Source organism: Osmerus mordax, chromosome 23, assembly GCF_038355195.1.
Source record: "Osmerus mordax isolate fOsmMor3 chromosome 23, fOsmMor3.pri, whole genome shotgun sequence".
NCBI lineage: Eukaryota > Metazoa > Chordata > Actinopteri > Osmeriformes > Osmeridae > Osmerus > Osmerus mordax.
The window spans coordinates 10898731-10913764 of NC_090072.1; the positions used below are offsets into that span (position 1 = coordinate 10898731).

At 56.6% G+C, this 15034-nt stretch overlaps 18 non-coding genes across 18 annotated transcripts; all 18 read left to right on the forward strand.

Annotated features, from left to right (window-relative positions):
- Window positions 1–14: 14 nt before the first annotated feature.
- On the forward strand, window positions 15–132 carry LOC136932403 (U5 spliceosomal RNA). Its single transcript, XR_010874694.1, has one exon. It is a non-coding gene; the product is annotated as a U5 spliceosomal RNA (small nuclear RNA).
- A 588-nt stretch (window positions 133–720) lies between these two features.
- Window positions 721–911, forward strand: LOC136932167 (U2 spliceosomal RNA). The gene has a single exon (XR_010874512.1). It is a non-coding gene; the product is annotated as a U2 spliceosomal RNA (small nuclear RNA).
- Window positions 912–1711: 800 nt separating this feature from the next.
- LOC136932404 (U5 spliceosomal RNA) lies at window positions 1712–1829 on the forward strand. The gene has a single exon (XR_010874695.1). It is a non-coding gene; the product is annotated as a U5 spliceosomal RNA (small nuclear RNA).
- Window positions 1830–2461: 632 nt separating this feature from the next.
- Window positions 2462–2652, forward strand: LOC136932168 (U2 spliceosomal RNA). Its single transcript, XR_010874513.1, has one exon. It is a non-coding gene; the product is annotated as a U2 spliceosomal RNA (small nuclear RNA).
- A 799-nt stretch (window positions 2653–3451) lies between these two features.
- Window positions 3452–3569, forward strand: LOC136932406 (U5 spliceosomal RNA). The gene has a single exon (XR_010874697.1). It is a non-coding gene; the product is annotated as a U5 spliceosomal RNA (small nuclear RNA).
- Window positions 3570–4157: 588 nt separating this feature from the next.
- On the forward strand, window positions 4158–4348 carry LOC136932170 (U2 spliceosomal RNA). Its single transcript, XR_010874515.1, has one exon. It is a non-coding gene; the product is annotated as a U2 spliceosomal RNA (small nuclear RNA).
- Window positions 4349–5144: 796 nt separating this feature from the next.
- On the forward strand, window positions 5145–5262 carry LOC136932407 (U5 spliceosomal RNA). The gene has a single exon (XR_010874698.1). It is a non-coding gene; the product is annotated as a U5 spliceosomal RNA (small nuclear RNA).
- A 588-nt stretch (window positions 5263–5850) lies between these two features.
- LOC136932171 (U2 spliceosomal RNA) lies at window positions 5851–6041 on the forward strand. The gene has a single exon (XR_010874516.1). It is a non-coding gene; the product is annotated as a U2 spliceosomal RNA (small nuclear RNA).
- Window positions 6042–6841: 800 nt separating this feature from the next.
- On the forward strand, window positions 6842–6959 carry LOC136932409 (U5 spliceosomal RNA). Its single transcript, XR_010874699.1, has one exon. It is a non-coding gene; the product is annotated as a U5 spliceosomal RNA (small nuclear RNA).
- A 456-nt stretch (window positions 6960–7415) lies between these two features.
- On the forward strand, window positions 7416–7606 carry LOC136932172 (U2 spliceosomal RNA). The gene has a single exon (XR_010874517.1). It is a non-coding gene; the product is annotated as a U2 spliceosomal RNA (small nuclear RNA).
- Window positions 7607–8403: 797 nt separating this feature from the next.
- On the forward strand, window positions 8404–8521 carry LOC136932410 (U5 spliceosomal RNA). Its single transcript, XR_010874700.1, has one exon. It is a non-coding gene; the product is annotated as a U5 spliceosomal RNA (small nuclear RNA).
- A 544-nt stretch (window positions 8522–9065) lies between these two features.
- On the forward strand, window positions 9066–9256 carry LOC136932173 (U2 spliceosomal RNA). Its single transcript, XR_010874518.1, has one exon. It is a non-coding gene; the product is annotated as a U2 spliceosomal RNA (small nuclear RNA).
- Window positions 9257–10054: 798 nt separating this feature from the next.
- On the forward strand, window positions 10055–10172 carry LOC136932411 (U5 spliceosomal RNA). Its single transcript, XR_010874701.1, has one exon. It is a non-coding gene; the product is annotated as a U5 spliceosomal RNA (small nuclear RNA).
- Window positions 10173–10760: 588 nt separating this feature from the next.
- Window positions 10761–10951, forward strand: LOC136932174 (U2 spliceosomal RNA). The gene has a single exon (XR_010874519.1). It is a non-coding gene; the product is annotated as a U2 spliceosomal RNA (small nuclear RNA).
- An 802-nt stretch (window positions 10952–11753) lies between these two features.
- LOC136932412 (U5 spliceosomal RNA) lies at window positions 11754–11871 on the forward strand. Its single transcript, XR_010874702.1, has one exon. It is a non-coding gene; the product is annotated as a U5 spliceosomal RNA (small nuclear RNA).
- Window positions 11872–12459: 588 nt separating this feature from the next.
- LOC136932175 (U2 spliceosomal RNA) lies at window positions 12460–12650 on the forward strand. The gene has a single exon (XR_010874520.1). It is a non-coding gene; the product is annotated as a U2 spliceosomal RNA (small nuclear RNA).
- Window positions 12651–13438: 788 nt separating this feature from the next.
- Window positions 13439–13556, forward strand: LOC136932413 (U5 spliceosomal RNA). Its single transcript, XR_010874703.1, has one exon. It is a non-coding gene; the product is annotated as a U5 spliceosomal RNA (small nuclear RNA).
- Window positions 13557–14056: 500 nt separating this feature from the next.
- On the forward strand, window positions 14057–14247 carry LOC136932176 (U2 spliceosomal RNA). The gene has a single exon (XR_010874521.1). It is a non-coding gene; the product is annotated as a U2 spliceosomal RNA (small nuclear RNA).
- The last annotated feature ends 787 nt before the right edge of the window (window positions 14248–15034 follow it).

A 15034-nucleotide genomic window follows, 5' to 3' on the forward strand; every position in this document is an offset into this window, starting at 1 on the left:
GTCGTTTCAAATCGACGCTCTGGTTCCCCTTCAGCACGCACAAGCCTTTCGCCTTTTACTAAAGACTTCCGTGGAGGGGAGCGCCGACGAGTGGAACGTGGTATTTTTGGGAGGCTTTGCCCGAGGGAGGGCAGAGCCTGATGGACGTGTGACAAAAGCAGGGTGAGGTTGGCTTTGGGGTTAGGTGCGTGCCTGCGGGTAAGGCAGGTTTTGTCTTTGCTTCTTCTGTAGCTGTTTCAATTCTGTTGCCTTTTGGCCTGGGCTTTCCGCTTCCGTCCCTGCTTGTCCTGCGGCTTTTGGCCTGGGCTTTCCGCTTCCGTCCCTGCTTGTCCTGCGGCTTTTGGCCTGGGCTTTCCGCTTCCGTCCCTGCTTGTCCTGCGGCTTTTGGCCTGGGCTTTCCGCTTCCGTCCCTGCTTGTCCTGCGGCTTTTGGCCTGGGCTTTCCGCTTCCGTCCCTGCTTGTCCTGCGGCTTTTGGCCTGGGCTTTCCGCTTCCGTCCCTGCTTGTCCTGCGGCTTTTGGCCTGGGCTTTCCGCTTCCGTCCCTGCTTGTCCTGCGGCTTTTGGCCTGGGCTTTCCGCTTCCGTCCCTGCTTGTCCTGCGGCTTTTGGCCTCGGCTTTGGTTTTGGCTTTTGGTGGTTTCGGCCGTTCTCGGTGTGGTGACCGAGCGGCCCAGGTGGTGCACGGAGGGTCCGCGCGCCGGGGGCGTCCGATAATGCGGTCATCGCTTCTCGGCCTTTTGGCTAAGATCAAGTGTAGTATCTGTTCTTATCAGTTTAATATCTGATATGTCCTCCATGCGAGGACAACATATTAAACGGATTTTTGCAACAGGGAGTCGGAACAGGGGCTCGCTCCGTCCGCTCCGCGCATCGCCCCGGTATTGCAGCGTCTCCGGGAAGGGTGCAATCTTTCTAAGCGTGTCAAAGAGAAAAGCTAGTGAGGGAGGGAGGGAGGGAGGGAGGGAGGGAGGGAGGGAGGGAGGGAAGGAAGGAAGGAAGGAAGGAGGGAGGGAAGGAGGGAATGTCTGAATGAGTGAGGTTTGGGGGAGAGGGGTTTAGGTTAGGGCTAGGGTTTTTGGGGTGAGGGTCAAAAAACCCTCAAAAGGGGGGGGCCCCCCAACAAAGCGGAACAAGCGATCCCTACCAAAAAAACGGGGTGAAAAGGGGGTGTGGGCGGAGCCCTGTCGGCCGGTGGCGTTTTCCCGCCCTTTTAGATATAAAAAAAAAAAAAAAAAAAAAAAAAAAAAAAAAAGTGAGTGACTGAGTGAGTGAGTGACTGAGTGAGTGACTGAGTGAGTGAGTGACAGAGAGAGAGAGAGAGAGAGAGAGAGAGAGAGAGAGAGAGAGAGAGAGAGAGAGAGCTGGCTGACATTCAGCGGGGCCGAGGTGAAAAACTGGAAGGCAATCGGAATGAGTTTTTTATCGCCGTGTCAGTCGACACCAACACGGAGTGGACTGGCTGGAAGGCGCATACGATAAACACGTACGGATCTTAATGGAGAAAAAGCCATCAATGAAATGGAGAAAGTGCGGTAAGGAAAGAAAAGCCAAGCGGGCGGGCCGAGCCCCTCTGCGGCCCGTGGCGTTTCCGCGCCTTTTTTTTCCCGAGAAGGATGCGGTTCGCCCCGGTTCTCCCCGGTTCGCCCCCGCGGACGGGTGAGTCAGGGCCAACGGAGGGGTTGGGGGTAGGCCGTTTGGGTCGTTTCAAATCGACGCTCTGGTTCCCCTTCAGCACGCACAAGCCTTTCGCCTTTTACTAAAGACTTCCGTGGAGGGGAGCGCCGACGAGTGGAACGTGGTATTTTTGGGAGGCTTTGCCCGAGGGAGGGCAGAGCCTGATGGACGTGTGACAAAAGCAGGGTGAGGTTGGCTTTGGGGTTAGGTGCGTGCCTGCGGGTAAGGCAGGTTTTGTCTTTGCTTCTTCTGTAGCTGTTTCAATTCTGTTGCCTTTTGGCCTGGGCTTTCCGCTTCCGTCCCTGCTTGTCCTGCGGCTTTTGGCCTGGGCTTTCCGCTTCCGTCCCTGCTTGTCCTGCGGCTTTTGGCCTGGGCTTTCCGCTTCCGTCCCTGCTTGTCCTGCGGCTTTTGGCCTGGGCTTTCCGCTTCCGTCCCTGCTTGTCCTGCGGCTTTTGGCCTGGGCTTTCCGCTTCCGTCCCTGCTTGTCCTGCGGCTTTTGGCCTGGGCTTTCCGCTTCCGTCCCTGCTTGTCCTGCGGCTTTTGGCCTGGGCTTTCCGCTTCCGTCCCTGCTTGTCCTGCGGCTTTTGGCCTGGGCTTTCCGCTTCCGTCCCTGCTTGTCCTGCGGCTTTTGGCCTGGGCTTTCCGCTTCCGTCCCTGCTTGTCCTGCGGCTTTTGGCCTCGGCTTTGGTTTTGGCTTTTGGTGGTTTCGGCCGTTCTCGGTGTGGTGACCGAGCGGCCCAGGTGGTGCACGGAGGGTCCGCGCGCCGGGGGCGTCCGATAATGCGGTCATCGCTTCTCGGCCTTTTGGCTAAGATCAAGTGTAGTATCTGTTCTTATCAGTTTAATATCTGATATGTCCTCCATGCGAGGACAACATATTAAACGGATTTTTGCAACAGGGAGTCGGAACAGGGGCTCGCTCCGTCCGCTCCGCGCATCGCCCCGGTATTGCAGCGTCTCCGGGAAGGGTGCAATCTTTCTAAGCGTGTCAAAGAGAAAAGCTAGTGAGGGAGGGAGGGAGGGAGGGAGGGAGGGAGGGAGGGAAGGAAGGAAGGAAGGAAGGAGGGAGGGAAGGAGGGAATGTCTGAATGAGTGAGGTTTGGGGGAGAGGGGTTTAGGTTAGGGCTAGGGTTTTTGGGGTGAGGGTCAAAAAACCCTCAAAAGGGGGGGGCCCCCCAACAAAGCGGAACAAGCGATCCCTACCAAAAAAACGGGGTGAAAAGGGGGTGTGGGCGGAGCCCTGTCGGCCGGTGGCGTTTTCCCGCCCTTTTAGATATAAAAAAAAAAAAAAAAAAAAAAAAAAAAAAAGTGAGTGACTGAGTGAGTGAGTGACTGAGTGAGTGACTGAGTGAGTGAGTGACAGAGAGAGAGAGAGAGAGAGAGAGAGAGAGAGAGAGAGAGAGAGAGAGAGAGAGAGAGAGAGAGAGCTGGCTGACATTCAGCGGGGCCGAGGTGAAAAACTGGAAGGCAATCGGAATGAGTTTTTTATCGCCGTGTCAGTCGACACCAACACGGAGTGGACTGGCTGGAAGGCGCATACGATAAACACGTACGGATCTTAATGGAGAAAAAGCCATCAATGAAATGGAGAAAGTGCGGTAAGGAAAGAAAAGCCAAGCGGGCGGGCCGAGCCCCTCTGCGGCCCGTGGCGTTTCCGCGCCTTTTTTTTCCCGAGAAGGATGCGGTTCGCCCCGGTTCTCCCCGGTTCGCCCCCGCGGACGGGTGAGTCAGGGCCAACGGAGGGGTTGGGGGTAGGCCGTTTGGGTCGTTTCAAATCGACGCTCTGGTTCCCCTTCAGCACGCACAAGCCTTTCGCCTTTTACTAAAGACTTCCGTGGAGGGGAGCGCCGACGAGTGGAACGTGGTATTTTTGGGAGGCTTTGCCCGAGGGAGGGCAGAGCCTGATGGACGTGTGACAAAAGCAGGGTGAGGTTGGCTTTGGGGTTAGGTGCGTGCCTGCGGGTAAGGCAGGTTTTGTCTTTGCTTCTTCTGTAGCTGTTTCAATTCTGTTGCCTTTTGGCCTGGGCTTTCCGCTTCCGTCCCTGCTTGTCCTGCGGCTTTTGGCCTGGGCTTTCCGCTTCCGTCCCTGCTTGTCCTGCGGCTTTTGGCCTGGGCTTTCCGCTTCCGTCCCTGCTTGTCCTGCGGCTTTTGGCCTGGGCTTTCCGCTTCCGTCCCTGCTTGTCCTGCGGCTTTTGGCCTGGGCTTTCCGCTTCCGTCCCTGCTTGTCCTGCGGCTTTTGGCCTGGGCTTTCCGCTTCCGTCCCTGCTTGTCCTGCGGCTTTTGGCCTGGGCTTTCCGCTTCCGTCCCTGCTTGTCCTGCGGCTTTTGGCCTGGGCTTTCCGCTTCCGTCCCTGCTTGTCCTGCGGCTTTTGGCCTCGGCTTTGGTTTTGGCTTTTGGTGGTTTCGGCCGTTCTCGGTGTGGTGACCGAGCGGCCCAGGTGGTGCACGGAGGGTCCGCGCGCCGGGGGCGTCCGATAATGCGGTCATCGCTTCTCGGCCTTTTGGCTAAGATCAAGTGTAGTATCTGTTCTTATCAGTTTAATATCTGATATGTCCTCCATGCGAGGACAACATATTAAACGGATTTTTGCAACAGGGAGTCGGAACAGGGGCTCGCTCCGTCCGCTCCGCGCATCGCCCCGGTATTGCAGCGTCTCCGGGAAGGGTGCAATCTTTCTAAGCGTGTCAAAGAGAAAAGCTAGTGAGGGAGGGAGGGAGGGAGGGAGGGAGGGAGGGAGGGAGGGAAGGAAGGAAGGAAGGAAGGAGGGAGGGAAGGAGGGAATGTCTGAATGAGTGAGGTTTGGGGGAGAGGGGTTTAGGTTAGGGCTAGGGTTTTTGGGGTGAGGGTCAAAAAACCCTCAAAAGGGGGGGGCCCCCCAACAAAGCGGAACAAGCGATCCCTACCAAAAAAACGGGGTGAAAAGGGGGTGTGGGCGGAGCCCTGTCGGCCGGTGGCGTTTTCCCGCCCTTTTAGATATAAAAAAAAAAAAAAAAAAAAAAAAAAAAAAAAAAGTGAGTGACTGAGTGAGTGAGTGACTGAGTGAGTGACTGAGTGAGTGAGTGACAGAGAGAGAGAGAGAGAGAGAGAGAGAGAGAGAGAGAGAGAGAGAGAGAGAGAGAGCTGGCTGACATTCAGCGGGGCCGAGGTGAAAAACTGGAAGGCAATCGGAATGAGTTTTTTATCGCCGTGTCAGTCGACACCAACACGGAGTGGACTGGCTGGAAGGCGCATACGATAAACACGTACGGATCTTAATGGAGAAAAAGCCATCAATGAAATGGAGAAAGTGCGGTAAGGAAAGAAAAGCCAAGCGGGCGGGCCGAGCCCCTCTGCGGCCCGTGGCGTTTCCGCGCCTTTTTTTTCCCGAGAAGGATGCGGTTCGCCCCGGTTCTCCCCGGTTCGCCCCCGCGGACGGGTGAGTCAGGGCCAACGGAGGGGTTGGGGGTAGGCCGTTTGGGTCGTTTCAAATCGACGCTCTGGTTCCCCTTCAGCACGCACAAGCCTTTCGCCTTTTACTAAAGACTTCCGTGGAGGGGAGCGCCGACGAGTGGAACGTGGTATTTTTGGGAGGCTTTGCCCGAGGGAGGGCAGAGCCTGATGGACGTGTGACAAAAGCAGGGTGAGGTTGGCTTTGGGGTTAGGTGCGTGCCTGCGGGTAAGGCAGGTTTTGTCTTTGCTTCTTCTGTAGCTGTTTCAATTCTGTTGCCTTTTGGCCTGGGCTTTCCGCTTCCGTCCCTGCTTGTCCTGCGGCTTTTGGCCTGGGCTTTCCGCTTCCGTCCCTGCTTGTCCTGCGGCTTTTGGCCTGGGCTTTCCGCTTCCGTCCCTGCTTGTCCTGCGGCTTTTGGCCTGGGCTTTCCGCTTCCGTCCCTGCTTGTCCTGCGGCTTTTGGCCTGGGCTTTCCGCTTCCGTCCCTGCTTGTCCTGCGGCTTTTGGCCTGGGCTTTCCGCTTCCGTCCCTGCTTGTCCTGCGGCTTTTGGCCTGGGCTTTCCGCTTCCGTCCCTGCTTGTCCTGCGGCTTTTGGCCTGGGCTTTCCGCTTCCGTCCCTGCTTGTCCTGCGGCTTTTGGCCTCGGCTTTGGTTTTGGCTTTTGGTGGTTTCGGCCGTTCTCGGTGTGGTGACCGAGCGGCCCAGGTGGTGCACGGAGGGTCCGCGCGCCGGGGGCGTCCGATAATGCGGTCATCGCTTCTCGGCCTTTTGGCTAAGATCAAGTGTAGTATCTGTTCTTATCAGTTTAATATCTGATATGTCCTCCATGCGAGGACAACATATTAAACGGATTTTTGCAACAGGGAGTCGGAACAGGGGCTCGCTCCGTCCGCTCCGCGCATCGCCCCGGTATTGCAGCGTCTCCGGGAAGGGTGCAATCTTTCTAAGCGTGTCAAAGAGAAAAGCTAGTGAGGGAGGGAGGGAGGGAGGGAGGGAGGGAGGGAGGGAGGGAGGGAAGGAAGGAAGGAAGGAAGGAGGGAGGGAAGGAGGGAATGTCTGAATGAGTGAGGTTTGGGGGAGAGGGGTTTAGGTTAGGGCTAGGGTTTTTGGGGTGAGGGTCAAAAAACCCTCAAAAGGGGGGGGCCCCCCAACAAAGCGGAACAAGCGATCCCTACCAAAAAAACGGGGTGAAAAGGGGGTGTGGGCGGAGCCCTGTCGGCCGGTGGCGTTTTCCCGCCCTTTTAGATATAAAAAAAAAAAAAAAAAAAAAAAAAAAAAAAAAAGTGAGTGACTGAGTGAGTGAGTGACTGAGTGAGTGACTGAGTGAGTGAGTGACAGAGAGAGAGAGAGAGAGAGAGAGAGAGAGAGAGAGAGAGAGAGAGAGAGAGAGAGCTGGCTGACATTCAGCGGGGCCGAGGTGAAAAACTGGAAGGCAATCGGAATGAGTTTTTTATCGCCGTGTCAGTCGACACCAACACGGAGTGGACTGGCTGGAAGGCGCATACGATAAACACGTACGGATCTTAATGGAGAAAAAGCCATCAATGAAATGGAGAAAGTGCGGTAAGGAAAGAAAAGCCAAGCGGGCGGGCCGAGCCCCTCTGCGGCCCGTGGCGTTTCCGCGCCTTTTTTTTCCCGAGAAGGATGCGGTTCGCCCCGGTTCTCCCCGGTTCGCCCCCGCGGACGGGTGAGTCAGGGCCAACGGAGGGGTTGGGGGTAGGCCGTTTGGGTCGTTTCAAATCGACGCTCTGGTTCCCCTTCAGCACGCACAAGCCTTTCGCCTTTTACTAAAGACTTCCGTGGAGGGGAGCGCCGACGAGTGGAACGTGGTATTTTTGGGAGGCTTTGCCCGAGGGAGGGCAGAGCCTGATGGACGTGTGACAAAAGCAGGGTGAGGTTGGCTTTGGGGTTAGGTGCGTGCCTGCGGGTAAGGCAGGTTTTGTCTTTGCTTCTTCTGTAGCTGTTTCAATTCTGTTGCCTTTTGGCCTGGGCTTTCCGCTTCCGTCCCTGCTTGTCCTGCGGCTTTTGGCCTGGGCTTTCCGCTTCCGTCCCTGCTTGTCCTGCGGCTTTTGGCCTGGGCTTTCCGCTTCCGTCCCTGCTTGTCCTGCGGCTTTTGGCCTGGGCTTTCCGCTTCCGTCCCTGCTTGTCCTGCGGCTTTTGGCCTGGGCTTTCCGCTTCCGTCCCTGCTTGTCCTGCGGCTTTTGGCCTCGGCTTTGGTTTTGGCTTTTGGTGGTTTCGGCCGTTCTCGGTGTGGTGACCGAGCGGCCCAGGTGGTGCACGGAGGGTCCGCGCGCCGGGGGCGTCCGATAATGCGGTCATCGCTTCTCGGCCTTTTGGCTAAGATCAAGTGTAGTATCTGTTCTTATCAGTTTAATATCTGATATGTCCTCCATGCGAGGACAACATATTAAACGGATTTTTGCAACAGGGAGTCGGAACAGGGGCTCGCTCCGTCCGCTCCGCGCATCGCCCCGGTATTGCAGCGTCTCCGGGAAGGGTGCAATCTTTCTAAGCGTGTCAAAGAGAAAAGCTAGTGAGGGAGGGAGGGAGGGAGGGAGGGAGGGAGGGAGGGAGGGAGGGAAGGAAGGAAGGAAGGAAGGAGGGAGGGAAGGAGGGAATGTCTGAATGAGTGAGGTTTGGGGGAGAGGGGTTTAGGTTAGGGCTAGGGTTTTTGGGGTGAGGGTCAAAAAACCCTCAAAAGGGGGGGGCCCCCCAACAAAGCGGAACAAGCGATCCCTACCAAAAAAACGGGGTGAAAAGGGGGTGTGGGCGGAGCCCTGTCGGCCGGTGGCGTTTTCCCGCCCTTTTAGATATAAAAAAAAAAAAAAAAAAAAAAAAAAAAAAAGTGAGTGACTGAGTGAGTGAGTGACTGAGTGAGTGACTGAGTGAGTGAGTGACAGAGAGAGAGAGAGAGAGAGAGAGAGAGAGAGAGAGAGAGAGAGAGAGAGAGAGAGCTGGCTGACATTCAGCGGGGCCGAGGTGAAAAACTGGAAGGCAATCGGAATGAGTTTTTTATCGCCGTGTCAGTCGACACCAACACGGAGTGGACTGGCTGGAAGGCGCATACGATAAACACGTACGGATCTTAATGGAGAAAAAGCCATCAATGAAATGGAGAAAGTGCGGTAAGGAAAGAAAAGCCAAGCGGGCGGGCCGAGCCCCTCTGCGGCCCGTGGCGTTTCCGCGCCTTTTTTTTCCCGAGAAGGATGCGGTTCGCCCCGGTTCTCCCCGGTTCGCCCCCGCGGACGGGTGAGTCAGGGCCAACGGAGGGGTTGGGGGTAGGCCGTTTGGGTCGTTTCAAATCGACGCTCTGGTTCCCCTTCAGCACGCACAAGCCTTTCGCCTTTTACTAAAGACTTCCGTGGAGGGGAGCGCCGACGAGTGGAACGTGGTATTTTTGGGAGGCTTTGCCCGAGGGAGGGCAGAGCCTGATGGACGTGTGACAAAAGCAGGGTGAGGTTGGCTTTGGGGTTAGGTGCGTGCCTGCGGGTAAGGCAGGTTTTGTCTTTGCTTCTTCTGTAGCTGTTTCAATTCTGTTGCCTTTTGGCCTGGGCTTTCCGCTTCCGTCCCTGCTTGTCCTGCGGCTTTTGGCCTGGGCTTTCCGCTTCCGTCCCTGCTTGTCCTGCGGCTTTTGGCCTGGGCTTTCCGCTTCCGTCCCTGCTTGTCCTGCGGCTTTTGGCCTGGGCTTTCCGCTTCCGTCCCTGCTTGTCCTGCGGCTTTTGGCCTGGGCTTTCCGCTTCCGTCCCTGCTTGTCCTGCGGCTTTTGGCCTGGGCTTTCCGCTTCCGTCCCTGCTTGTCCTGCGGCTTTTGGCCTGGGCTTTCCGCTTCCGTCCCTGCTTGTCCTGCGGCTTTTGGCCTCGGCTTTGGTTTTGGCTTTTGGTGGTTTCGGCCGTTCTCGGTGTGGTGACCGAGCGGCCCAGGTGGTGCACGGAGGGTCCGCGCGCCGGGGGCGTCCGATAATGCGGTCATCGCTTCTCGGCCTTTTGGCTAAGATCAAGTGTAGTATCTGTTCTTATCAGTTTAATATCTGATATGTCCTCCATGCGAGGACAACATATTAAACGGATTTTTGCAACAGGGAGTCGGAACAGGGGCTCGCTCCGTCCGCTCCGCGCATCGCCCCGGTATTGCAGCGTCTCCGGGAAGGGTGCAATCTTTCTAAGCGTGTCAAAGAGAAAAGCTAGTGAGGGAGGGAGGGAGGGAGGGAGGGAGGGAGGGAGGGAGGGAGGGAAGGAAGGAAGGAAGGAAGGAGGGAGGGAAGGAGGGAATGTCTGAATGAGTGAGGTTTGGGGGAGAGGGGTTTAGGTTAGGGCTAGGGTTTTTGGGGTGAGGGTCAAAAAACCCTCAAAAGGGGGGGGCCCCCCAACAAAGCGGAACAAGCGATCCCTACCAAAAAAACGGGGTGAAAAGGGGGTGTGGGCGGAGCCCTGTCGGCCGGTGGCGTTTTCCCGCCCTTTTAGATATAAAAAAAAAAAAAAAAAAAAAAAAAAAAAAAAAAGTGAGTGACTGAGTGAGTGAGTGACTGAGTGAGTGACTGAGTGAGTGAGTGACAGAGAGAGAGAGAGAGAGAGAGAGAGAGAGAGAGAGAGAGAGAGAGAGAGAGAGCTGGCTGACATTCAGCGGGGCCGAGGTGAAAAACTGGAAGGCAATCGGAATGAGTTTTTTATCGCCGTGTCAGTCGACACCAACACGGAGTGGACTGGCTGGAAGGCGCATACGATAAACACGTACGGATCTTAATGGAGAAAAAGCCATCAATGAAATGGAGAAAGTGCGGTAAGGAAAGAAAAGCCAAGCGGGCGGGCCGAGCCCCTCTGCGGCCCGTGGCGTTTCCGCGCCTTTTTTTTCCCGAGAAGGATGCGGTTCGCCCCGGTTCTCCCCGGTTCGCCCCCGCGGACGGGTGAGTCAGGGCCAACGGAGGGGTTGGGGGTAGGCCGTTTGGGTCGTTTCAAATCGACGCTCTGGTTCCCCTTCAGCACGCACAAGCCTTTCGCCTTTTACTAAAGACTTCCGTGGAGGGGAGCGCCGACGAGTGGAACGTGGTATTTTTGGGAGGCTTTGCCCGAGGGAGGGCAGAGCCTGATGGACGTGTGACAAAAGCAGGGTGAGGTTGGCTTTGGGGTTAGGTGCGTGCCTGCGGGTAAGGCAGGTTTTGTCTTTGCTTCTTCTGTAGCTGTTTCAATTCTGTTGCCTTTTGGCCTGGGCTTTCCGCTTCCGTCCCTGCTTGTCCTGCGGCTTTTGGCCTGGGCTTTCCGCTTCCGTCCCTGCTTGTCCTGCGGCTTTTGGCCTGGGCTTTCCGCTTCCGTCCCTGCTTGTCCTGCGGCTTTTGGCCTGGGCTTTCCGCTTCCGTCCCTGCTTGTCCTGCGGCTTTTGGCCTGGGCTTTCCGCTTCCGTCCCTGCTTGTCCTGCGGCTTTTGGCCTGGGCTTTCCGCTTCCGTCCCTGCTTGTCCTGCGGCTTTTGGCCTGGGCTTTCCGCTTCCGTCCCTGCTTGTCCTGCGGCTTTTGGCCTGGGCTTTCCGCTTCCGTCCCTGCTTGTCCTGCGGCTTTTGGCCTCGGCTTTGGTTTTGGCTTTTGGTGGTTTCGGCCGTTCTCGGTGTGGTGACCGAGCGGCCCAGGTGGTGCACGGAGGGTCCGCGCGCCGGGGGCGTCCGATAATGCGGTCATCGCTTCTCGGCCTTTTGGCTAAGATCAAGTGTAGTATCTGTTCTTATCAGTTTAATATCTGATATGTCCTCCATGCGAGGACAACATATTAAACGGATTTTTGCAACAGGGAGTCGGAACAGGGGCTCGCTCCGTCCGCTCCGCGCATCGCCCCGGTATTGCAGCGTCTCCGGGAAGGGTGCAATCTTTCTAAGCGTGTCAAAGAGAAAAGCTAGTGAGGGAGGGAGGGAGGGAGGGAGGGAGGGAGGGAGGGAGGGAGGGAGGGAAGGAAGGAAGGAAGGAAGGAGGGAGGGAAGGAGGGAATGTCTGAATGAGTGAGGTTTGGGGGAGAGGGGTTTAGGTTAGGGCTAGGGTTTTTGGGGTGAGGGTCAAAAAACCCTCAAAAGGGGGGGGCCCCCCAACAAAGCGGAACAAGCGATCCCTACCAAAAAAACGGGGTGAAAAGGGGGTGTGGGCGGAGCCCTGTCGGCCGGTGGCGTTTTCCCGCCCTTTTAGATATAAAAAAAAAAAAAAAAAAAAAAAAAAAAAAAAAAGTGAGTGACTGAGTGAGTGAGTGACTGAGTGAGTGACTGAGTGAGTGAGTGACAGAGAGAGAGAGAGAGAGAGAGAGAGAGAGAGAGAGAGAGAGAGAGAGAGAGAGCTGGCTGACATTCAGCGGGGCCGAGGTGAAAAACTGGAAGGCAATCGGAATGAGTTTTTTATCGCCGTGTCAGTCGACACCAACACGGAGTGGACTGGCTGGAAGGCGCATACGATAAACACGTACGGATCTTAATGGAGAAAAAGCCATCAATGAAATGGAGAAAGTGCGGTAAGGAAAGAAAAGCCAAGCGGGCGGGCCGAGCCCCTCTGCGGCCCGTGGCGTTTCCGCGCCTTTTTTTTCCCGAGAAGGATGCGGTTCGCCCCGGTTCTCCCCGGTTCGCCCCCGCGGACGGGTGAGTCAGGGCCAACGGAGGGGTTGGGGGTAGGCCGTTTGGGTCGTTTCAAATCGACGCTCTGGTTCCCCTTCAGCACGCACAAGCCTTTCGCCTTTTACTAAAGACTTCCGTGGAGGGGAGCGCCGACGAGTGGAACGTGGTATTTTTGGGAGGCTTTGCCCGAGGGAGGGCAGAGCCTGATGGACGTGTGACAAAAGCAGGGTGAGGTTGGCTTTGGGGTTAGGTGCGTGCCTGCGGGTAAGGCAGGTTTTGTCTTTGCTTCTTCTGTAGCTGTTTCAATTCTGTTGCCTTTTGGCCTGGGCTTTCCGCTTCCGTCCCTGCTTGTCCTGCGGCTTTTGGCCTGGGCTTTCCGCTTCCGTCCCTGCTTGTCCTGCGGCTTTTGGCCTGGGCTTTCCGCTTCCGTCCCTGCTTGTCCTGCGGCTTTTGGCCTGGGCTTTCCGCTTCCGTCCCTGCTTGTCCTGCGGCTTTTGGCCTGGGCTTTCCGCTTCCGTCCCTGCTTGTCCTGCGGCTTTTGGCCTGGGCTTTCCGCTTCCGTCCCTGCTTGTCCTGCGGCTTTTGGCCTGGGCTTTCCGCTTCCGTCCCTGCTTGTCCTGCGGCTTTTGGCCTGGGCTTTCCGCTTCCGTCCCTGCTTGTCCTGCGGCTTTTGGCCTCGGCTTTGGTTTTGGCTTTTGGTGGTTTCGGCCGTTCTCGGTGTGGTGACCGAGCGGCCCAGGTGGTGCACGGAGGGTCCGCGCGCCGGGGGCGTCCGATAATGCGGTCATCGCTTCTCGGCCTTTTGGCTAAGATCAAGTGTAGTATCTGTTCTTATCAGTTTAATATCTGATATGTCCTCCATGCGAGGACAACATATTAAACGGATTTTTGCAACAGGGAGTCGGAACAGGGGCTCGCTCCGTCCGCTCCGCGCATCGCCCCGGTATTGCAGCGTCTCCGGGAAGGGTGCAATCTTTCTAAGCGTGTCAAAGAGAAAAGCTAGTGAGGGAGGGAGGGAGGGAGGGAGGGAGGGAGGGAGGGAGGGAAGGAAGGAAGGAAGGAGGGAGGGAAGGAGGGAATGTCTGAATGAGTGAGGTTTGGGGGAGAGGGGTTTAGGTTAGGGCTAGGGTTTTTGGGGTGAGGGTCAAAAAACCCTCAAAAGGGGGGGGCCCCCCAACAAAGCGGAACAAGCGATCCCTACCAAAAAAACGGGGTGAAAAGGGGGTGTGGGCGGAGCCCTGTCGGCCGGTGGCGTTTTCCCGCCCTTTTAGATATAAAAAAAAAAAAAAAAAAAAAAAAAAAAAAGTGAGTGACTGAGTGAGTGAGTGACTGAGTGAGTGACTGAGTGAGTGAGTGACAGAGAGAGAGAGAGAGAGAGAGAGAGAGAGAGAGAGAGAGAGAGAGAGAGAGAGAGCTGGCTGACATTCAGCGGGGCCGAGGTGAAAAACTGGAAGGCAATCGGAATGAGTTTTTTATCGCCGTGTCAGTCGACACCAACACGGAGTGGACTGGCTGGAAGGCGCATACGATAAACACGTACGGATCTTAATGGAGAAAAAGCCATCAATGAAATGGAGAAAGTGCGGTAAGGAAAGAAAAGCCAAGCGGGCGGGCCGAGCCCCTCTGCGGCCCGTGGCGTTTCCGCGCCTTTTTTTTCCCGAGAAGGATGCGGTTCGCCCCGGTTCTCCCCGGTTCGCCCCCGCGGACGGGTGAGTCAGGGCCAACGGAGGGGTTGGGGGTAGGCCGTTTGGGTCGTTTCAAATCGACGCTCTGGTTCCCCTTCAGCACGCACAAGCCTTTCGCCTTTTACTAAAGACTTCCGTGGAGGGGAGCGCCGACGAGTGGAACGTGGTATTTTTGGGAGGCTTTGCCCGAGGGAGGGCAGAGCCTGATGGACGTGTGACAAAAGCAGGGTGAGGTTGGCTTTGGGGTTAGGTGCGTGCCTGCGGGTAAGGCAGGTTTTGTCTTTGCTTCTTCTGTAGCTGTTTCAATTCTGTTGCCTTTTGGCCTGGGCTTTCCGCTTCCGTCCCTGCTTGTCCTGCGGCTTTTGGCCTGGGCTTTCCGCTTCCGTCCCTGCTTGTCCTGCGGCTTTTGGCCTGGGCTTTCCGCTTCCGTCCCTGCTTGTCCTGCGGCTTTTGGCCTGGGCTTTCCGCTTCCGTCCCTGCTTGTCCTGCGGCTTTTGGCCTGGGCTTTCCGCTTCCGTCCCTGCTTGTCCTGCGGCTTTTGGCCTGGGCTTTCCGCTTCCGTCCCTGCTTGTCCTGCGGCTTTTGGCCTCGGCTTTGGTTTTGGCTTTTGGTGGTTTCGGCCGTTCTCGGTGTGGTGACCGAGCGGCCCAGGTGGTGCACGGAGGGTCCGCGCGCCGGGGGCGTCCGATAATGCGGTCATCGCTTCTCGGCCTTTTGGCTAAGATCAAGTGTAGTATCTGTTCTTATCAGTTTAATATCTGATATGTCCTCCATGCGAGGACAACATATTAAACGGATTTTTGCAACAGGGAGTCGGAACAGGGGCTCGCTCCGTCCGCTCCGCGCATCGCCCCGGTATTGCAGCGTCTCCGGGAAGGGTGCAATCTTTCTAAGCGTGTCAAAGAGAAAAGCTAGTGAGGGAGGGAGGGAGGGAGGGAGGGAGGGAGGGAGGGAGGGAGGGAAGGAAGGAAGGAAGGAAGGAGGGAGGGAAGGAGGGAATGTCTGAATGAGTGAGGTTTGGGGGAGAGGGGTTTAGGTTAGGGCTAGGGTTTTTGGGGTGAGGGTCAAAAAACCCTCAAAAGGGGGGGGCCCCCCAACAAAGCGGAACAAGCGATCCCTACCAAAAAAACGGGGTGAAAAGGGGGTGTGGGCGGAGCCCTGTCGGCCGGTGGCGTTTTCCCGCCCTTTTAGATATAAAAAAAAAAAAAAAAAAAAAAAAAAAAAAAGTGAGTGACTGAGTGAGTGAGTGACTGAGTGAGTGACTGAGTGAGTGAGTGACAGAGAGAGAGAGAGAGAGAGAGAGAGAGAGAGAGAGAGAGAGAGAGAGAGAGAGAGAGAGCTGGCTGACATTCAGCGGGGCCGAGGTGAAAAACTGGAAGGCAATCGGAATGAGTTTTTTATCGCCGTGTCAGTCGACACCAACACGGAGTGGACTGGCTGGAAGGCGCATACGATAAACACGTACGGATCTTAATGGAGAAAAAGCCATCAATGAAATGGAGAAAGTGCGGTAAGGAAAGAAAAGCCAAGCGGGCGGGCCGAGCCCCTCTGCGGCCCGTGGCGTTTCCGCGCCTTTTTTTTCCCGAGAAGGATGCGGTTCGCCCCGGTTCTCCCCGGTTCGCCCCCGCGGACGGGTGAGTCAGGGCCAACGGAGGGGTTGGGGGTAGGCCGTTTGG